General features: G+C 55.8%; 1 long non-coding RNA gene across 4 annotated transcripts; it reads left to right on the forward strand.

Annotated features, from left to right (window-relative positions):
• Positions 1-125: 125 nt before the first annotated feature.
• On the forward strand, positions 126-22,125 carry LOC113262635 (uncharacterized). 4 transcript variants are annotated; one of them, XR_006410624.3, is made up of 4 exons: positions 489-2,058; positions 4,006-4,081; positions 4,408-4,526; positions 6,915-22,125. It is a non-coding gene; the product is annotated as an uncharacterized LOC113262635 (long non-coding RNA). The 4 variants fall into 4 exon arrangements; XR_003318878.4 differs by having other exon boundaries at positions 126-2,058; positions 4,408-22,125; XR_006410626.3 differs by having other exon boundaries at positions 126-655; positions 4,408-22,125.

Genomic DNA, 22,125 nt, shown 5'->3' on the forward strand with positions numbered 1-22,125 from the left:
GGACCAGGCCCTCTCTGCCCCAGAGCAGTGAGGTGTATGGGGTAAAAAATTGGGCTGAAAAGTGTGGCCGGGGAAGTGGAGTGTAGGCCCAACTTTTTTTTTTTTTTTTTTTTTGCCTTGTTTGACCAGCCTTGGCACTGCCCTCCGGCTCTCCAGGGGAAAAGCTGCAGTTCTGCTCTTGCAACACAAGGAGCAGACTGGAGAATTTAGATCTGCGTCACAGAGCTGAGAGAGAGAGAGGAGAGAGAGAGAGCGCTCCGTCGATAGGTCTGCTAGCAACAGCCGTGCTGCAGCAGAGAGAGAGAGAGAAATCAAGAAACAAGTCATAGCAACACCGGGCACCAGGTTCTGCCAGCTCACTTGCCAAGCGTTCAGAAATCTGTCGGGGGCTGGAGGCCTCTGGGTAGCCCGGGCTAAGGAGATGACACGCAAGGTGGCACGGGCGGTTCCCGCGGGGGGGAGGTGGGTGGTGGTGGGGGGCAGGGGTGGTAGCAAGAGGTTGCGGGGCGATGGTGGAAGGTTTAACGGGACCGATTTCTGGAACATTCGGGACTGCGGCACCCTACGGCCAGACCGAGATTTGGGTCTGCGCAGGCGACGATGGGTGGTCCGACGGGCTTCAGGACTTGATGGCGTAACCCCCTTCTTTCCCCACGTACGTATTTGCTGGGATCGGGGGCGATGTCTCTGCGTATGTGGGTGCTCTGTCTTTCTCACCTTCTTTCTTGCTTTTTGCTATTTTTTCTCTGAGAGAGGGTTTTTTTTTTTTTTTCCACTTTAATTTCTTTTCTCTTAGTGTCAGCTGCTCAAGCCTGACCGGGGTAGAGGAGAGAGGAGCAAGCTGTCCCTGGCGTCCCACCTGACCTCCCAGCCTTTGCCCCCATTTCCTTCTGTTGGACAGACAGACAGACAGACTGGTTTTCCAGGTTGTTTGGGTGTCAGCGTCTGTCTGTCCGTCCATGCGATTCTTAGGTGAAGGTAGGGAGTGGGGAGAGAGAGGTGCTGGGAAGAAGGTGAAAGGCACAGTTTTCCAGGGGTTGCCTTCTTGAAATGTTCGGCCCTGGGCACCTGGGGCTGGTGGGGAGCAGGTGGGCAGGATGGGGCGTAGGTTGGGAGAGTGGGGTAAAGCTGGTAGGTTTGTCACTGCGTAGTTGGGAAAAGTGGGGAATGGTGACGCAGTCACTGTTGCATCTTGTTAGGAGCTCCAGGGGGACAGGTAGTGAGGCTCTCGGCATCTGTAGGGCCAGCTGAGAGGGGTTAAGGATGAGCTGAGAAGGGAAGCTAGCATTTAGAGATTAAATGTCATCCTTTTGGCGTTGGAAAGTTGTTTACCTTGCGCTCTCTGTGTCTCCATGTTGGCACCTTTCCAGTTCACATGTGATGGCCTTCCTTGTACTGCTGCATCATTAACTAAGTGACTGAGCTGGCCTTCCATTGGCCAGGGGAGGGCTCTCACTCCAGACATTTCTTCTGATTGGTGGGTGGGCCAATGGCAGGTGAAAACCTTTTTTTGATTGGTTGAGGGCAGGGTATCAAATCTGAATTTGCATTTCACTTGCTTAAAGGGGAGGGGGGAGAAGCCCAGCAGCTTTCTAAAATCTGTTTAGGGGTGTGCGTATGCTCCTGTGTCTGTGCCTGCTTTTGACTGACCAGTTGAAGCCTCCTCTTAAGCCTTTTTTATTTCATGCACTCTAAGGAAGAGGCGCTCAGGGTTCCCCAAACTTTTTTTTGAAGGAGGAAGGGTTGGAGAGATGGGTGCGCAGAGGGTCGACCAAACTGGAAAGAAATATTTGTCCTTTAGTTTGGTGTCGGAAGAGGGAATTTTCAATCTGCCACACCTCAGTGTTGCGGCAAAATAAATTCTTGGCTCCCCTGGAAATGCACGGGCAAGGTAGGACAGAGCTGCTGCTGCTGACACTGCCACCACCATGGGCTTCCTGCTGCCTCTGGGCTACTCCCCGGGGACCAGAGATTTGCATTGACGGGGCTGTCCAGAGCTGAGCCCAGTGTGGGAAGGACCTGCCTTCTGGAAGCTGCTGCTCCCTGGTGCTGGGAAAGGTGAGGACGGGACCCGACCCCAGGATGTTGCTCGGAAACTGCGTATTTGGTGGGATTTCCGGGAAAGCCACTGGGCCACGAGAGGTTTGGAGGTCCCAGGTTAGAAGGGTTTGTCATTCTGGGGAGTGAGGAGAGTAAGAGCAAAACTAGGGCAGCAGGCTGTTCGCCTGTGGCTGGGGGAGGGAGACTTGGAAAAATCAGGGTCCTGGCTCCCCATCGGGTCCTTGTGGCAGGTCTCATGTTTGTGGGGAGGGGGTTTCTGAGCTCTGCGCCTTGCGCAGTGGCCCCCGCCAGTGACTGCGCATCCGGGAACGCAGTGCGCCCTGGGTCGCCGGCCTAGGACAGCACCGCCCTTCTTATTACATAACGGAGGCACGGCTGTGCCTTCTCGGCCTTTCTTTGCAACCCTGCCTCCTGGTTCCCCAGGGCCCACGGAGCTGGGGAGGGTCTGGTTGGGAGCAGTGGAAGACTTCGCTGCCTCGGAGGGTCAGTTCTTGTCCAGTCAGTGACAGGAGCTAGGTTTGAAGACGGAAATGGGCTGCTGTCCCCCTTCTTGGGGTATGGAACGCAGAATGTCCTTCTGGATGCCCTGTGTCACCCAGCGCCCCCAGGACCTCTCGGGGGCATGGGGTGATACCCTTCTTGCCCTCTTATGCTCTCTGGGTTTTGAGTGGAAGTTTCTGACGGGAAAGATGTGACAATTGTAAGAGTGAGGAAGGGTGGGGGGGCGCCCAGTTGGGAGGTGGTTGACAGTTCATTCCCCTTGTCACGGGCTTCCCTTTCCTTGGGTGGGTTGATAATATTTTTGGAGTCCTTTTTCTCCTAAGGCTGCCATTTTGGAAGCATTTCTGCTGGTCTCCGACATGGTGGCGTTGGTTTTTCTGGTCCTGCTGTGCCAGTTCCGCAGAGTGGGCGGGGGGCGGGGGCTATGACGGAGGAGGGGAGGGGGGGCAAAACGCAGCAGAGGCGGGCACGGTGGTGGCTGCCGCAGTGGAGGTGGCCCCAGGGCCGGGACCGCCCAGTCCCACCCTCGGACTCAGCCTTGGGTGGGGGTTCTACCAGCCAGGCTCTGGGCTTGGCCGGAGGGTGGGCGTTGCTCACAGAAGGCCTGGGTCTCCCATGGCCTCATCGGCTTGAGGCTTAAAGCAGTCCAGAGGAAAAGCTGAGTTTTTTGGGGGGAGAGTGAAGGCAGAGACACGGCTGCTCATCTGAGATGTGTCGGACCTGTGGTTTGTGTTCCCCAAATAGGCTCTGTCTCCGGCAGTCTCTCTATGGGGACGGGAGGGGGGTGGTCCAAGGCAGATTTGTTCGATGGCCCTCCCTTTTTATTGTTTTTCTTCTCTGCTCCTCGTCATGCCCCCTGCTAGTGCCATGGTTCCAGCTGTAGTCCTCCAGTGAGGCTCCCTGCTGCCCGTCCCTCTCCTTTCCAGGCCCTTCTGCGTGCAGCGGCCATCTTGTCTTTTCTTGCTTAGAAATTTAAAATGGTTTCTCATCGTTTCCAGAGTAAAATTCCTTCCCTTTAGCACAATGCCGAAGGCTGTCTGTAACCAGCCTTAGCTCTCCTATTCAGTCTGACTTCTCTGCGTTTTCCCAGGTAGACCACGTATTCCAGCAAAACCAGGCAACTTACTTTTTCTTGCTTATCCGATCTCTCTGTTTGCACCACTGGTATTTTCCATGACTCTTTGGCTCTTCCGCACCCACCTGCGGCAGCGCCGCCGTCCTCCGTGGACCTTTGCAGATCCCCTTCGCGAGAAGCAGCCCTCGTAACCACCCCTCGCTCCCTCCGGCCAAGCTCTCATACACTTCATCCTTCTCGGGTGCTACTTTGGTTGTTTTCTGGCTCTTTGTGTCTAAGTCTTACGTCCCCTGTTAGATGGTGAGCTCCAAGAGGCCGGGGAACAAAGAAGGAAAACACTTACCTATCTGGTGCCTTTTCTTTGGCAGGTACAGGTCCGGCTCTTTCTCCGAGTTTATTTCCTGTATTGCTTACGACAACGCTGCGAGGAGCGTCCCATGGCTGGTAAGTGTTCTGCTCATGATTAGAACCCCTATTCTCCCAAAGCCTTTGCTTTTTTTTTTTTTTTTTTTTTACCTGTCAGTTCTCAGTGTCTGCAAAATACCTCTTACGACGTAGATCCCCAAAACGTGTCTATTTAAGGAATTTTGTACATCCCTAATGCCATATGGAGGTTTGGGTGGCCGACCTTCCTGCACCCGAGGTCTGGGTCTCTTAGTCATTCTGTGCTGCCCTTCCTGCTACCTCGTTAACTTTCTCCTCTTCCTTTGCGGTCAGGTTCACGCAAGATGATGGCTTTTTTTTTTTTTTTTTCTCTCTCTTTCTGGTAGCTGCAGTTGGTGGATTAACAAACCTCAGTTACCCTGGTCACCTTCCTCCCAGGGGAGGAGGAGGAGGTGGGATGGTTGTAGCACCTTCAGAGCAGCGTGAGCTCCAGAACGCAGAATCGGTGGGTATCATACAAGGCAGGGAGCCGAGCCCTTGCAGTTGGACGGCCCTCGGTTTGCATCTTGACCCCGCCTCGTCTTGCTGGGTGGTTTCTCTAAGGTTTTGTGACCTCAGTCAGCGACAGGGAGCCACTAGAATCTACTACACAGAAGTGCCTAAAATATTGCCAAGCAGATAGGATCCCGGCAGAAAGTGATGCACCTCCCTTTCCCCGGCCCAGCTGTCTTATCAGGGCCCTAGGAAGGGAACATAGCAGGTGGCTGGAGAAGGAATGGGGGGAAGGGAGCTTGCGTGGTAGCAGCAGCAGAGGCAAGGGAGGAGGTAAGCAGGCAGTACGCACCTGAAGCTGACGACGTGGTGCCTTTCCCCCACCTGGAGTAAAGACCCCTCTAACGTCTGCGTCAGGGCAGCGCCGTGGGAGCAGAGCCATGAGGACAGGGCAGGTGGTGGCAGAGTGAGGGTTAACCAGTGGTCCTTCCTGGGAGACTGGTGCTGCCAGGTTGGTTTCCCTTCTTTCTGAATGGCAGCGGTGGCTGCCGGCTTCCTGACGCCGTTGCATCCCGTGGTAGGGGAGTTGGGCACCCTGAAGCCCCTCGTCACCAATTCCGGGGCTGCAGAGCAGAGAGTGACGACAGCCCATGAGTCGTCAGCCGACGGCAGTGGGGACCCTGGTGACGACTGCTTTGTTGTTTTTTTCCTCTTTGGATGATGACTCAGTGTGTCGGGAGCTGGGAGATGGAGCGCTCAGCCGAGTGGCCAGGACGTTCTGTCAACATGAAAGCAGCAAAAACAGCTTGTCAGGGCTTGGAGCTGACCCTGGGGCTGGGGTCATTTTCGGAAAGGGCTTGGCAGAAAAGACCACTTCTGGGCATCGGGTGGGGGTGACACCAGGTATCCCAATGGCGCTCTGTGGACTCTTGAATTTTAGAAACCGAACAGAAAATGCAACTGCTTGTGTTATTATTATTATGCGCTTGGCAAGCGGAGTCACTTTTCAAGCTCCACTCACTCGTCCCCAACAAGAAGCATCTTCTCAGGGCCAGAAAACCCTCTGGGATTTCTCACCGTGGCCTATTGCCTTGGATAGAGGGTGAGTCTCATCTCGGGTCGGGTGGGCCTGGCAGTCTTTAGTGAACCCTGGCATTCCGCAGCCCCAGGAGTAAGTGCCCATCATGGGGATGTGGCGTCTTAAGTGTCCTCTGCTCGCGTCACATGGAGATGGTGGGTCCACATCACCAGTCTCGAGCTGAAGGCCAGCTCTTGGGCAGCCTGCTTTAGCCTCCCCTTTCCTTATTGTCCCAAATCAAACTTCTCTTCTCCCCTTTCATCTTCCTCAGTTCCTTCTTAGGAGAAATAATGGGCCTTGAGTCCTTGACCTTTCTCCCTGTATATATGTGCGTCATCATGGCGGCTCAGGGTTCTAGGCTTTTCTTGAATCTGCAGCATTGCGCCAAGTGCGCGTGACATTCTCCCCTTGCCCCGCCCGCCCGGCCCCGCCCAACCGTGCCCAACCGTGCCCAACCGTGCCCAACCATGCCTTCTCGGGAGCAAGAGAGACCTGGACCTCCGTGGCCACTGAATCACAGGCAAACCATTATCCTCCGCATCTGGCTTCCCTTCTCTCCTGCTCGCTCTCCCTCGGCCATGGCTGGAGACAGAGAAGCAAACAACTTGTAGGTAGGGATTGAGGGACGGCATGGCCTGGGACCACCCTGCCTGTGTACCACCCTTGTGCCATTTTTTAGGCTCACGCTTTCCTGTAGATGATGCTTCGCACTGACGTTTGTCACTGAGCACCTCTTCCTCTCCCCAAGGACCTCCCGGCATGACTCATGTGGGATCTTTTCAGGGAGTGGCTTTGGGGCCTTGGGAGCCAGAGGGAACAGGGAGACCTGGCTGAGGTCGCAGTGGAGAGGTACGCAGGGCAAAGGACAGGAGCAGCTGTCCCTGCCCAGAGTGCAGAGGCAGCCCCAGCTCCTTTGTGTCATGTGTTTTTGAGCCTGAATAGACAGCAACTTGACCTAAAAAAAATTGTATGTATGTGGATGTTAGATCCTTTGTGTCTTTGTCCAGAAGCTGTGCATATGATGAAAGCCCAGATTCTGGACTTCAGAGAGTTCTGTTGTCTCTCAGATTTGTTTTCCAAAAGAGGTGGTAGGCCCTCCTTGATGAGACCCAGTGCCCACGGGGACTGGCCTTTCTTCAGGACGAAGGGCCCAGCCTTGTCTTGTTTCTGCCGTTGGCTGGTGAGCAGCAGCTGAGGGCCATGGTCCAAGGGCCACATATTAGCGCCACACGGGACCCTGATCGGGGCCTGCGCAATTCATTGCTTGGTTGGTTGGCCCTAAGAGCCAAGTCTACCTGTCGTCTTTTCGCTTCTTCCCCACAGAGAACTCAGAGGAGTTGAGCTCCATGAGTAGGTGACAGCCTCTTGGAGACTCAGGCTAAGCTGAGGACGGAGCTGGTGTGCAGAAGACAGCCATCATACGGCCAAATAGAAGGACCCGTTTGCATTTACTAGGAACAACAAAAAAAGGAGATGGCTGTCCGTGTGGCTCTTTGCAGTAAGTATGCGTCTGCATTCTCTCATTTCTGCAAACATCGGAAGCGATAGATGTTCATTGAACCCACCCAGCTGCTGTGCCTTCTCCTTCCTTTCCCCGCAGACCCCTGCCCCTGGTCGTCCAGCAGAGTCCGAGATCGATTTTCTAGTCTGTTGGAGAGCTGCGGAGAGACTAGATCTCAGTGTTTAGCCCCCGCGTGTCGCCCTCACGTTCAGGAGAAGTCGATTTTCCCTCAAACGGAGCCGGAAGCCCATGCCCCTCAGTGCAGTGTTATTAATGGGCCGACGGGAAGGGCCCTGCTTGCCCTCACTGCCCCCAGCAGGGAGGTGAGGCTCTCAGCTGGCTGGCTGGGGGAGGACGGTCCTTGCCAGCATCTCGCGTGGTTCTCTGCCAAGTTCTAGCTCCAAATCTCTAGGCCGCTAGGAACCTAGACTATATATAGCATTGTGCTAAGCAATTCTTATCAGACATGTCTGCCCTCCCCTGCGGGAGAGGAGCCCTTCTCCCAGGGAACCGGAACCTCGAGAGTGTGAGCCATCATCTCCAAGGGGCCTTTCGTTCCAGGAAGGGCTGTGTGTCTGTGTCTGGTTCCGGAATGCCAAGCTTTCTTTCCTTTTCCTTCTTTCAGACGCTGATAGATCAGAAGGTCTGATGTGGGATGAGGGCCAGGGCGGGCTGATGATTCTCGATGAATCTGGGGGCTTGGAGTAGGACAGGCTAGACGTTCAAAATGTGGCCAACGGCATGGGGTGGCCTGTGTCACCCACCAGCCTTCTGCATGTCTTCTTGGTTTCCTGTTTGCCTTGCTTCGCCCAAGGATGTCTTTTGACCTCTCATGCTTCTTTTGGACCTCTTGTCTTCCCTGCCCTCCTCTACCCCTTCCTCCTCCTTCCTTTGACTTTCTTTAGGCTCCGTGACAGCAGACGTGGCTAAGGCATCCGGGATCTGTGTCTGCTCTCCGCCCTCACCCACTGTTGGGGCTTTCGGGGAAATCTACCGTTAGTCAGCAGTCCTCGGGAGGAATTGGGGGTGACTGCGCATGTCGTGCTGGGTGGTGGAGGGCACGACGGGATGGATAGTGGCCTCCACGCTAGGCACTGCAGAGCCACCAGGGTTGTGGTTCTGTGACTCCAAGTGCCTGCTGATGGGGACAGGATCCGGTCTTGTCAGTGAACCATCTCCAGGCTGCTTATTGGAAACCAGATGCTGTGAGAAAATGGGATTTAACCCCTTCCTGCCTCCCAGGTAAGTCAGGTGCGGGCCGCCTCTTCTGGCCTTCCCCTAGCCCCCTTCCCTTCTCGTGGTGACCATTTTCCTTAGTCAGTAGGGAATCCTCAAACGTCTCCATTCAGAATCTCCCAAACAATGCCCTCTTCTTTCCATTCTACTCCTGGCTCTTCTGTGAATGGGGTTAGTAACCAGCAAGGGCCTGGGGGAAGGGCCCGTCCAAGTGATCCAGCTGCGGCATGTGGGGGGATGGCTGGGAAGCGTTGCTGGGTGTGGCAGTTGGCAGGGCAGTTGGGCCTCCCAGGGTGACTGGCCCGGAAGTGTCCTTGGCCCCCAACCTCCTGCATGAGGTTCTGGGTTAGAGCCCCTTAGGTGCCGGGAGCCTGCGGGTGTTTCCTTCCTTGTGTACCCCAGTGGGTGGTCGATTTTACTCGAGACACCTTTAGACTCGTTGGACTTTAGACTGTGGACTTGGCGCTGGACTTCAGGGCTCTTGCTCTACTTGGGGGGGAGCGTTGTTTTGGGGGGTTTTGTTTGAGTGAATCACTTTCTTCCTCTAGGTCCGTATTGCCTTCACCTTAAAAAAAAAAAATTCAGGGCCTAGTAAGCATTGCAAAGCGCCTCCAAGCAGTTCCCGTAGAAATCTTTCTTTTTGCCTCACTTGATGCTGGTCCCAGTAACAGCAACGGTGATTAAAAATGGTGGTGGTCGGCAGCACTGGGGAGGTCTGTGGCATTCTGGAGACAGCTCAGCAAGCAGACGGTAGGCGCTCGCCACGCTCCCTACCAGCGAATATCCCCTATGGACTGCACTCCTGCAGCGTTCTGGGTGAGCAGGGTCACGTTGGAATTAGCCGACAGCAGATTTGTCTGGGGTCTCAGGATAAAAGGGACGGTGCTGGGCAGTTTTATGATGCACTTGGCTAATTTCCGGAGGCGCCCGTGGAATCCCACCTCTGCTCCTGTCTCATGGATGTCTCCCAACCCCCCTCCCACCATTGTCCCGGAAGGACTGGTGAATTCTGCCTGTCAGTGTTTCATCTTCTCTTCTCTTTCTCTGAGATGAGTCTCTGAGTTGGCTGTGAGCAGCCTGAGGTCCTCACCGAGTGAGGCATCCAGGGCTGTTGGGAAGAGTCCGGTGTCTCTTCCCTAAAGGAATTTGACAAGTCTCAGCCCCTCCAGCAGTCACGTAGGGAGGGATGGCTGGGGGTGTTGGACCTGGAACATGAATAAAGAGGAGAGATCAGCTTTGGTGCAGCTGGGGAGATGAGGAGGAGTCGGCCAAGTCCCTCAAGATGTATCGGCTAGAATCTGGCCAGTGGCGGCTGCAGGGCCGGGGCCAGATGGGGCTGCCGGCCGTGCTCGGGAGCCTCTGCTCCCGTCTGTGCCGTCTGTGCCGTGCAGCCCTGGGCCTTGCTCGGGGTCACCGCCGCTCCCATTCACAGCCCTGCCCTGCCCTTGGCGGGATTGAGATAACGAGAGCAGGAAGCAGAGGGAAGGTTGGTCTGGCTCCCTGTGACGTGGTTGTCTCTGGGGCCTCTGGTGTTTCCAGAATTGGGGGTGGCCGTTCCCTGTTGATTTTCCTTTTCTTGTTCCTCATTTAGTTCTTTCCTCCCTGCTTACCAGCCTGGCTTCCACTGACAGGACACGGGCATTATGTGTCACAAGCCAAGCCGGTAGAACAGTTGGCGTCCCCTGAGAGGGGGACCAGGCCTCTCTGGCACTTGGTTCTCAACCTTTGAAGCCCTGCATCTGGGAGCCAGGAGGCAGTGTGGGGCCTTTCCATCTGGGGTCCAGCAGAGGTTAACCGAGCTGGTGGCGCTGGAGCTGTGCTGGTGCGGCTTGGCCGGGAGGTGTTGGGGAGGGGCCCTACCAGGGGACCTGATTGGTCAGCACCTTCTCTGTTCCACTGAATCCTGGTCTGGTCAGGGCTGTGAATTGTTTAATGCATATCTTGGCTCTGTCCCCTGGCACGACGGCCTCCGAGGCTGCCGCCCCAGCTCTAGAGAGGATGTGTACCTCGTGCTGGCCACTGTTTTGGGCACGTTGCCTCGCTGTGAGATATGTAAGAGATACTGCCTTTTCCACTAGCCGGCTGTCCGTGGGAGGCCCTCATTTTGCTTTGCTTTTCTGGGCCTTGGAGTGTCTGTGAAGAAAGCAGAGGCTGGGTTTGGTTTCTTGCTGGCTCCTTCCGCAGGAGCTGCTCATGAGCTGATAAAGCCACAGAACACCTCCAGGCCCCAGGGTCTGAGCAGAGCCTGATGCAGGAGTGTGGAGCCTGGGCAGGAGAGAGCAGGGGCCTGGGGATGGAGAGAAGAACTCGGGAAACGGTTGTGCAACATCCAGCCGCAGGATCAGGGCCAGGAGGTGGGCGGTGGTGGAGGGGGGTATGTGTCTCGTGTTCAGCCAGCGTGGCCGCTGCGGCCTGGAAGGGGCCTGTGTGTTCATGGAGCCCAGGTCAGGGTCCGGAATGAGGCGTGAGGGTGTGAGACGGGCATCAGTGTTCTCAGTCCCAGTGCACAGTTCCAGGGAAGGGAACTGACCTTTGTTAAGGGTCTCCCTTTGCTTCTGATTTCATCCTAAAGCAACTACGTGAAGTAGGTATTCCTTCCCTTCTCCGGTTAAAGAAGCTGTCCGTACTAGGTGACTTCACTAACGTCACGCACTTGGCCCCTGGGATTGCCGAGATTTAAACCCGGGCACTTTGGATTCCAAAGCCTGTACTTTTTCTTCACCCTCTTGGGCCGAAGTCAGGCATTTTGGGGAGCTAAGACCGTCTGAGATGAGGCAGCCAGCAGAACGGATGGTAACCAGAGTGAGAGGCCAGGTATCTCGGGGAACGGGAAACGGGGAACGTGGCAGGCAGTGGAGACGCCGCCGCCACATCCCTCTCTGGGGAGGCGGGGCTGAGCATGGCGAATACAGCCCTTCTCCAAACACCCATCCGGGGTGCCGCGGGTGCAGGGCTCAACAAAACCAAGTTTCTGCTCTTGCGAGGTGTACTTCCGGCTGTGGGGGGAGGTCATTCATGATGGTGAGACAGGGAATTGGCAAATATGTAAAGGAGACATAGATGGAAAGGGGGACACCCACACACATTAGAAGGACCCAGGGATCCAGATGGTGCTCAAGGAGGGAATTTAAGAGGCGGGGGAAGCCATACTGGTAGAGCGCCCAGAGTTCATATTGCTACAGTTGCTGACCCCTCTCTTCTCCTGACAGCTAGAAACTCACCCTAGGTCCCCACAGCTCACGGGGACTTGCAGTGAGTCAGGGATCAAGCTGGCAGTAGACGTCAGGCCTCTGGTCATCAGCAGATGAAGGTTTTTCCATCAGCCACCCTCCCCAGGTGCCAGCTGGCGTCTCTGCCTCAGCCTCGTCGCGGTGCACCGCTCTCGTCCACACAGACGGGAACGCTCGGGTTAAGTCTTCACCAGGTCACTGGTAAAGTAGGTGCCTGCTGGAGGCGGAAGTCAGCCCAGCGTCTCCTGCCATGTGGTTCCAGCATCCTCCAAATAGCGAAGGGACGGGGGCAGGAGAGGGAGGAGAAGTCCCCTTGTGCCGGAGGCTTGGACGAGCTGGGTCTTGAGAGGTTGAGGCGGGTTGGTGGCTGGAGGTGTTTCCAGTGTGTGCAGCTGCTGGGCTCAGGGCTTGTTTATCAGGTAGAAGCAGGTCTCGTGGTGAGTCTGGCCATGTGATTCCTCCCTCTTGGGCCCCGTGGTCGAAGCCTGGCCCACCTGGACCTCAGAGACTGCCACCTGCTGCTGGGGGGCGGGGCGGGTTGCTGATGTCGTACAAGGATGAGGTGTGGGTCTTGGGGTGTGGTTGTGGGTAGAAGACTCAGCAGGCCCACGTTCTGACCCCGGCTCCCTTGGTAAAACCTTACTCACTTTTACCTCTTTGGGACTCAGTTTCGTTATTTATAAAATGAGGGAGTTGAACCAGAATCTTTCTGAAGGTAGCTGCCAGCTCTGACGTGAGGGCTGCCTGGATGTTTGTGGAGGTATTTCTTAGAAGCCTGAGAACAGCTACAGTCTCGTCTTCTGAAGAGATGCTGTCACCATCAAGTAGGGGAGGCGGATGGAGACAGTTTTCCAGGGACACCCCCCCCCCCCCGGGAGTGAGCGGGAAGCGGCCAGAGAATGCGTGAAAGTGGCTGGTGAAGGTTATCCAGGTGACAGAGGATGTGGCCTCCGGCTCCCACACAGGGGCTTGTCTGGAGACGGGCTGTGTGGGAGCTGCTGGGGGCTCTCTGAGCCCCAGGGGCTGGCTTGAGATGCCCCCGTGCTCTAGGCAAGAAGTTCTGTCCTTTCTGGCCCTAAATCCTGGAGAGAACATGGGACTGCGGGTCCTGTGTCCCAGGCCTTCCCTGCTCAGGATCTGTGCCCCTTGCTGTCAGGAAGTTTTCCTTTATATTTAACCATCTTTTCTCATGTGGTTGTTGAAGCCCTTCTTTTTTTTTTTTTAAAAAAAGCGGGGGTGGGGGGAAGATGGGTGAAAAGAAAAAAAACAAAAACAAAAATATCTCCAAGCTACCGTTCCATTTTGGCTTTTTAGTCTTGAGTCACTCTTTAAAAGGTAGCAAAACTAAAGCACATGCAGGCAAGCTCAGGGTCCCAGACCCTCGCAGGCCAGCCCGGGGCCATGGCGACCTTTGTCCCCAGCGTCCAGCATCCAGCGCTGCTCCGAGGCTGCGTGGGTGGGGGGCCTCTGGGGCTGCAGGCACCCACTGCACAGTCCGCCAAACAGAACACAGAGTTTTAAAATTAGCAACATTTCAAGATACCCTCCGCGTGCTGTTTTGCTGAACTCTTCTTACCTGGGCCTCGTAGCTGAGAGCCAACACCTCCGTCCCCCAGACTGGTGTGGCAAACAGGGCTTGGGGCCAGGATTGAGGCAGGAGCCGAAGGGATTGTTGACCAACGTCTTGCTGCATGCCACACAATGTTCTGCAGCTCTTTTCAGATTTGCTGGCTCATTTGGTCCTCACACTGCCTGTGAGGGTAGGTGGTGGGATCCCCACCGTCATTGAAACTGAGCCACAGACAGCCCTGCCAGGATCCACTTGCTTGTACCTGTCGAGTTTGGATCACCCACCCAGGTTCCTCGACTCCAGATGTCATTTCCTTGGGTTTTAGTTGTTGTTCAACTGACCAGTGGGGCAGGGATGGGGAGGGGTCTTGGGCAGCTGACTTGATCTCTGTAGGTCGCAGATCTCTCTTTTACACATGAATAGGGAAGGGAGCCTCAGAATGTCCAGGTTCTCCTGTTCTCGGATTCTTTCAGCTTCTTGGAGCTCTTGTGAAACCTGGCTTGCACTCCTTGGCCAGGAAGCCAGCCATTCACCATGTGTTTCTGGTGAGACTTCCTACATTTGGAAGCTTCTGGAATTACGCACTGCTTCTCAAACCATTCCGACACATTTGTAGGGCACTTCATGCATGGGCATATAGTCCTGTTTTGACCAAGTAGCCACTTAGAAATGAGGCTTCCCTGTGGGATCTGTGAGATTTTTCCCAGCAGACGGGTAAGGTAGGCCCAGAGCTTTGCCCAGCAGGGGCGTGGCATGCGTGTTATCTATTTGCCGGCTTGTGTACATACAGCCCCTGGGAGAACTGGCTAACGGACAGTGTGAGATATTGGGGCCCACGGCTTCAGCTCTGGATATTGCTTCCTGATAGAGTGGGAATAGTAGGCCTAGGCGGCAGTGTTCCCGGATCCTGAGTGGAAGCCCACTCTTCATGAGGACAGTTGAGGCACAGCTCAGACTGCACGTCGTCGGCCGTGCGGCCCTCCGAGTGGCCTTTATTCAGAGAGACCCAGGGCCTGTACGAAGGGGCAGAGAAGTGTTTGTTTTTATTTAGGGCACATTAACACATGATGGTTTAGGCTGTCCTGGGGCCTGCATCTCGAAGCACTGGGGTCGGACAGAGTGGCAGCGTGCGAATATCTGTCCGCTTGTATTCCGTAGATGCAGGCTTGGCTCTCAGAGAAGCCCTGTCGTGGGGAATCCGCGGGGCCGTTGTTTTCCTGGACAAAGCCTTTGATAAGTTTTGTGTGAAGATTTGTCATACAGCACCCAGATCTTTCTGCTCTCCCTGAGGGTGGGAAGGAGGAGACAGAACCTGTAGCAGGGAGGTGATCTGGGCCGGACCTCAGGGAGAACTGTGGGGGCCCGTTTGCTGAGGGCTCCCAAAGAAACACAGAGCCTCTTTATCTGAGAAGAGGGACTGGATGTCCCTGACAAGGTCCCTCCCGTCCCAAGTCTGTGGGACTCTGAGACCGTCCCTGGAACAGCACGAGCTTTGGGTGCCAGGACCTAGAGTAGGCTCCGTCTTTTCTTTCCGCCTCAGAGGCAAGCCTGACCTGGGTGGGGGCATCGGGCCTGGAGCTCTAACCTTGTTTCGTCGTGCAGAGAGAACTTCTGGAACTGACCCTCTAGGATTGATATTATTTGTAAGTGAAAAAGAGAAAGCCACGTTGTCCCCCATCGCTGTCCAGAAGGAGCCCTGAGTTGCTCTAACCCTGTGTGTGAACCACCGCCACCATCTACCCTTGCTGATTCCCCCAGCCCGAGGGAGCTGTGAAGGAGTTGGCGGGTGGGCCAGGAGGCAGGGACAGATGGGGCTTGCTGGGGGGGCGGAGGGGGGAGATGGAAGAGGACCGTCTCGAGGCAGGTCCGCAGCTCTGGGAACCTCTGCACTGCCTGCCGTTCCGAAGGCACACGTGGGTTCACATGTGCATGCTGTTTATTGGGAACCCCAAAGTCTGAAATAAACCGGTTAATGGCTGAATCAGGGTTGCTTTCATCTGGAGAGTCGTATGTCCTTTTGTGTAATTCCTGTCTGCAGATTTAGCGTCTGAAGTCCTGACAGGTTAGGGACCTTTCCTGGGCCCGCCCGTCTGTAAGATCATGCTTATTTTATATTGCTGTTCTGTCCCCTCTCTTTCTTCTTTCCCACTGTCACACAATCCTTAGGAACACGTAACTATTTGTGCACTTGTGTTCCTATCTCCTTGGGGTACCATTCTTCCAGGGTCTCTGACATTATCGAATGTACCACTTTTATTTCAAATGTGAACAGACCACAGGCTCACTGCAGAGGAGAGCCATCTCTGAGATGGGGCAGCAGCCCCGAGAAATCTCCTCTCCACCTCGTCCTGGAGCAGGTCATCCGGAGCCCTGAGGAGAGGAGATCCAGGGCATCTTTGCTCGGCCCAGCTCAGCCCCACGTCATGCCTTCTGTTTGGGGTGGGGTTGGCTCAGGCATGAATCCCCCACCCCCAGCACTATTAGCTCTCTCTTCTTTTCAGCTTGAACCCTGAGTAGTGGCCTTGAAAGTCGAAGACCCCATGTCATCCTGCTAGGTGAGGATGACAGAGAGAAACAGGGACAGAGGGGAAAGGAACCCATGCTCCTGGACACTGGCCTCTCTCCAAGGCAGGTGAACTCTGTGTCCAGAGAGGAACTCTTTGGCCCTAGTGAAAGTTGTTTGTATTTTCTCTCCCTCGCTCCTCTCTCTCCTCTCTCTCCCTCAACGCCCCCGCCTCCACCCTCCAGCCTCCAAAAGAATTTAATCTGCTGGACAACAAACAATACTGTTATAAAACTTCGAAAACAAGAGGGTGAGGCCTCCCTGACAAGGAGAAGGGCATGCTGGGTAACAGCCGAGGGAGCCTGCCAGGCCCAGGATGGAGCCGGGCGAGGGCCCAGTTGGCCGGGTACCTGGGCGCCTGCCCCTGCCCAGCCCAGCCCACCAGCCGAGCCATCCTTAGTTCAGAGGGGAAGGAACCGAAACAAAAGCAGGGGTAGAGAAGCTCCCGAAAAGGGGAAGTTGTACGTGTTCCCCTCTCTCTGATCTGATGGGAGTGTGCTAGACTGTGAAACTTCCTCCCCCCCCCAACCGCCTCCCTTCCCTTCACCCTCCCTCCTCCTGCCTCCTCCCACCACTCTCTGTTCCAGGTCCTGAGACTGGCAGGCCAGGCCCCGATAACAGAACAAGGCTGGCCCAGCCGTGTAGGCACAGCCACCGGCCGGCCAGCTGCAAGGGAGGCAGGCAGGAAAGGTGCCCCGGGTTGGCTTTGGACTCTGGACATACCCTCTGTGTGCCCAGCCTTCCTGCCCCCAACTAGGAAAGTGGAACCATGTCATGGGTCTGCCCCCAGCGTCCTGGCGCCTATGGGGGGCCGTGCTCCAGGGAGGCTGAGGGTCCTGGTGCCTGCGGGGGCGTGGGGGTTGCTTTCCGTCCAGGAGGAGCGGGGGCTGAGCTACAGAGCCCAGGAGGCTCCAGGCAGGCCCAGGGTCCTGTGAGTGGGGGGCCTGGTGGGATACTGCGTCTGCTGGTTACTCTTGGCCATTGAGGGAGTGGGTGACCCAGCTCCGCCTGGGGGAGGGGAAGCTGGGCTCGGGGCATCTCCCTCCAGCCTGCCCGGTTCGATTTACCTGAGACTGAAGCTTCACTGCCACATTCATCTTGGCTGCTTTGAGCACATGGTTTGGGAGTGATGAGGGGAAAATAGCCTTTGGTTGGAGGTTGTGTGGACCCGTGAACCAGGTGGTGGGCATTGTGTTTGTGTAACGGGCTGTAGGCGTGCTGGCTTTTCCTCTCGTGGGAAGCAGTTCAGGGCTGGGCCCATCCTCCCCTGCCTGAGCTAAGCCACTCTCTGGGGAGATGTGGGGGCCCCCATGCTTCCATCGCTGCTCCATCGCTCGTCCTTCTCTGTGCTCCCCACTGTCTCCTGCTGCCCCCCACACCCCACAGCTTCCCAGGGCATCCCATCCACCCAGCCAGCCAGCCATTCTGACCCTGGGCCTGCACTGAATCTGGGAGATTTCCAGATTTAGGTCTTCATCTGTGGTGTTGAGGAAGGGACAGAGAACCAAACTTTGTGGAAAGCAGCTTCCTGAGTACTTAGGCCTCCGTACACCTGCCCCAGGGAAAACCAGAGTTGCTGATGCTGGGCCCACGTGAGCGGAGAAGGCTGTGACCTCTTGCCCTGTTACCTCCACAGGCATGTGAGGGGCTCAGCGGGTCTCGAGCATGTTAGTCTCACTTCAGGATCCAGGGTCTGAGAAGTGCTCTGATGCCTGGGTGCTGAGCCCTCCTCTGGTGGGGGGGGGATTGGGGTGCGGCCTGAGCGGCCAGGAAAATAGCCAGCTCCACGTTCTCCTCCTCCTCGGCCCCCCATACACATACCCTTCATTTTATCACCCTTTCCTCTGATTCATTAACCACAGCTAGTTGGCACCAGGCCCCACCCTGACAGCTCAAGACAAAATGTCCGGGACACTGACTCTGGCCTGGGGCCGAGTGACAGGAAGCTGGGCCGGGCCGCTCCTTTCGCACATACAATGGGCTAGGACCGTCTGCGAGGCAGAATGGCCCCCATCTTCAAAAGGGTCTTCCCCAGGCCCATCTCTCACCAAGGTGACTCTTCCTCACTGCCAGGAGCCTCGAAACCAGCATTCCGGGTGGCAGGAAGACTGCGATCTGGGCTCCGCTTCCGGCGCCCCTCCCCCGTGCTGGCTGGAGCTGGCGTCAGTCGTGTAAGTAGCCGTGACTCAGCACCCAGCCCGGTCGGAGGGAGAAGCTGCTGCCTCGGGAACCTTCCCAGCGTTCTGGATTTGAACACGTCGTGGTAACAGAACGAGCCGGCAGCATCAGCTTCCCTGGGGTGCGTGTCTCTTGGCTTCGTGGGTTTGCTTATGGATCTGATAAACCAGGATTCCTCCTCTCCTTCCCGTTTGCCTCCCATGTTATTTGTGGGCACCATGCCTGGCATGCGATTTTTAGGACTTTAAAAGACCCAGACAGCATCATTTCTAGAACGCAGTAGAAGCTCTCTTTGCAATCTCCAGACTGTTCTTTACCCCATGGCCCACGAATTCTGTCTCTTTAACCCTCAGATGTTTTTGTTTGGCCCGCACAGAGTTTTGTTGATTTTTTTTTTTAATGTTTCTGATCTGCATGCCTTTAGACAAAATGCAGCCTGTCCAGGTCACTGTGGTCCTGCTTCACGCTGTCCCTGCTTCTGTCCTGTTTCCTGTCCCAGCCCTGGAGCATTTGAATACCCTGAGACCGGTCCTCGTGAGCCGTCCTTCTTTTTAGAAGAACTGAGGTCTGTTCCAGGGAAGTGCAGGCCCCTGCTCTCAGAGTCTGGCCGAGCAGGAATTACAGCCACTGTGTTCTGATTCACTGTGTGGTGACCTTTCCTCCACCCTCGGTCCCTGCCCGGGCAGAGGAGTGTCCTAGGCATGAGGGGGTGGAAAAACCTCCATATGGAATGTCTGCACAGGAATGGATGGGGGCCGCAGTGTGCTTCCCAAACCCTCTTCCTGCGTGGTGGCACCTCCCAGGGCTGACATAGCCACCCCTCCAGCTGGGCGGTTTTCCTTCCCAGACAGCCCACCAAACCCTTCCCACTGGCCAGTTTGCATGGGGCCAGTAGGCCAGGCTGGGTCGGTCACCATTCGCCTTTGACAGCAGAGCCCTGGCCGATTGGGGCTTCCCCAGGCTGCCCTCTTACAGATCCAGGTGGCCATCGAGCTGGGTGCCAGGGAGAGCGAGCCCCTTCCAGCTACACCCCGCTAAGGAACAAAAATACCAGCTGGCTTCAGGTAAGTGAGTCATTGCTCGGCAGACTTTGTGAGAGAAGCCTGGTTCTTTTGAGGGTCCTGAGACCTGCATGGACTCTTGTATCCAGTGGGGTTGGAGGGGCAAAAGGTTTTGGTACTAAGATGACTTTCTTCCCCTCTTCTTGTGTTTGAGTGTTTATGGTGATGTGTTAGGAATGATGTCTCTCTTCCTCCGAGAACTGAGTGTCGTAGAACTCAGGTGCTGCGAGCCCGAACTCTGGGTCATGGCCCTTAGTTCCCTCAGTAACAGTTGCTCCCCTGTCATGTGCCAGCCCCCCCCCCCCCCGAACTCTGGGCTGATGCTCCCTGGGTAGCAGGAGAGACAGTCATTAAGCACCCTGATGACCACGTGACATACGTGCGTCCCGAAGGACAAGAACTAGGTGCTGTGAGAGGGTGTAACCCAACGCCTGGCTCACCTGGGGAAAGACTCAGGTGACCTACATTACCTGGGGGAGGGTTGATGGTTGGTAGCTCTGGGAAGGTGGACAGAGAATGTTCCAGAAAAAGGGAGCAGTGTATGCAGAGGCCTGCTGGGGAAGGAAGGGGGCCCTCTGGATCACTGAAAAACACCTGTGTGACAACACATTAGGAAAGGTTCTGTGGATACTGGCTGTTGGAAGTTCCTAAGAAGGAAGAGTTCAGCTGGAGTCAAAGGCTTTTGAAAAGCTGAGAAAGACCAAATGTAGAGCTCTGACACCCTCATTCTATAGGACCCTCTGAAAATGACTCATTTACCACCTACTTCTTGACCTTATCACCCTGGAAGTTACCTGCTTCCTGGGACCCAGCTGTTGATGGCCGGTGTCCTTGATCAGAGCCACTGCCCTGTTCTCCTGTCAGTGGCTGAGGCCGTGCAAAGGCCCTGGGCTCCGAGCCCAGTGCTGGGGTCAGAATCTGGAGTCCATCACAGGCCTTGTGGGCGGTTCATCTCCAGCGCCTCTCCCCAACCCCCCCAGCCATGCTCTGGGTGCAGAAGGACACAGCAAGCCAGCTCAGAGCACTGGGCCCCCTGCAGACCCAGCTGGGCTCCTGTCTCAACCCAAGTGAAATGTGTTGTCAGTCACATCCATGCAGAAGCATTGCCTAGGACCACCCCCGGCCCCCAGCCTTGCTCACAGTTGAGTTCAAGAACAGAATGAGATAGGCCAGCCGGGGAGAGGCCCCATGGGCCGAGGGGCAGAAACAGAGACCGTGGAGCTAGCTCTGGGGTGGCACCATGTAGTAGTCGCGTGACCGTGGGCAAGTCACCGTGCACGTTAAGGGGCAGCTTTTCCCGCAAGCAGGGAATAGTACGTGCTTCCCGGGGCCGACGCAGTTAAAGAGCACATCTCAGTGTTCAGACTTCATTTCCTCCTCTTTCCTGGAGTAGCTGCTCTTTCCAGGAGCCACAGTGGAGACAGGCCTGAATCTGGAGGCCCACCGAGCTGGTGGGGAGCCCGCAAGGTACACGTTCCACTCTGTCTCCTCTTTCCCTGGTTGGGGCATCCCGGGGAAATACAGACATGTCTTCTCAGCGTTCAGACAACCGAAACCGATGCATTTAGGAGATGGGAAATCTAATGTGAACACAGGATGCAAATCTTATTTTCAGACAAATTCTGAAAACAACACACCACTCCGTTCTCATGTTAGAGGATTATCTACTTAACACTGTTTTAGGACACCCCATTTTTTTGTGTCACAGCCGAGGATAAATAAGATTGCCAAGGTTCTGAGCCTTACATAAGGCAGGGAAGGAGGAGCCGCAGCTCTTTCTGAGCAGGGCGCATGGAAGGGTTGCCCAGGTCCGCATGAAACACCCCTGTGCGTAGTGGCTAGAACCTCATGGGCAGATAGGGGGCTTGTTTCCTGGTGACGTGAGATAGGATCGGAAAACTGCATACTGTGAAATATTTTATAAAGCAGGGCAGTGCTAATGAAGCTCTCGATGCATTTTAATAACAGCTCTGGGAGACTTGATTTCATCCTATAGATAATACTCTGGTAGGACCAGTTGTGGAATTAAACAGCACTAAGGAGACTTCCTGAGTTGTGTATCGCTACCGGGTGTGCGAAGCCTCCGCTGCGACACCAGCGTCCTCGAGCACCACCGGGGAGCTCTTCGCTGGGCCTTTCTCACGGATGGTGATGTCACCTCACAAGTGGAACCGCAAGAAGGCCTCCCTTCCTCCTCGGGGCGGGGCCTGGGTCTTCCGATGGTGTCTTCCTTCTTTCTTCAATGAGATCCTCTTCTTCTGGAAGCTGGTTTCACATGGTGGCTTAGATTTTTCCATCTTTGTATCTAGCACCATTTGAAATCAGTGTTTTAGGAGTAAGAATTGCAGCGCAGCAAAGGGCCACCTGCTGAAGAGCTTCTGTGGGGGGGCCGGGCACCCGCCACCTCCCCGCCGCCTGAGCCGGCTCAAGAAAGGAAGGCCTTGCAAAGGAGAGTGCACCCCAGCGTATGTGGGCTGGGGAGGGGGTGGCGGTTAAAAGAGCCTCTGCGTCTGAGCAGGGGCAGAGGGGCCGCCAGCTTGCAGCAGCCCCCAGGGCTCACCTGCCCATTGGGCCTTGGAGTGCAGCGATGGGGCCATGCGGGGCTCGACTGTACCAGGGGAGGGGTGAGGCTGTGTCCCCGGAGGATGGTCCCATTCGCGTCAGCGCCGCACCTGCTCTGGACGCCCCGGGACGTTCAGCGGCTGTGGCCGTGCGGCTGGACTGAGACTCGCCACCTGCACGGTCGAGGGCAGGACCCCCAGGAGCACCACCGGACCCATCTCTTACACAGGCTGACCGATTTCTCCTGGTGTTCAGAGTCTGTTTTTGTCTAGCACCATTTGAAATCGGTTATGATGTAGGGGGAAAAGCAGCGGCCTCGAAGCCTCGCGCCGACTCTGGTGAGCAGCCGCCCGTGCTTTCCTGGAGGACGGATGGGCAGAGAGAGGGGAAGGACGATCTCGTGCTTTTCACTAACTTCTTTAACTGCATTTATGATCCCTTACTGCAGAGGTAAGAGAGACCTGACTGTACTTTGAAAAGCAAAGGGCTTTAATGTATCCGAGGTCTGGTCGCATGTTGCCGAAATGCGGGAGGTGCCGCGGATGCTCTCAGGGGTCGCTGTTGAGTTCTCTTTCTGTGAAGAGTCCGTTCCTGCCTCCCCACCTGAATAAATATTTCACTCTAGTCAACTAA

This window comes from Ursus arctos, unplaced genomic scaffold (assembly GCF_023065955.2).
Source record: "Ursus arctos isolate Adak ecotype North America unplaced genomic scaffold, UrsArc2.0 scaffold_2, whole genome shotgun sequence".
NCBI classification, from domain to species: Eukaryota; Metazoa; Chordata; class Mammalia; order Carnivora; family Ursidae; genus Ursus; species Ursus arctos.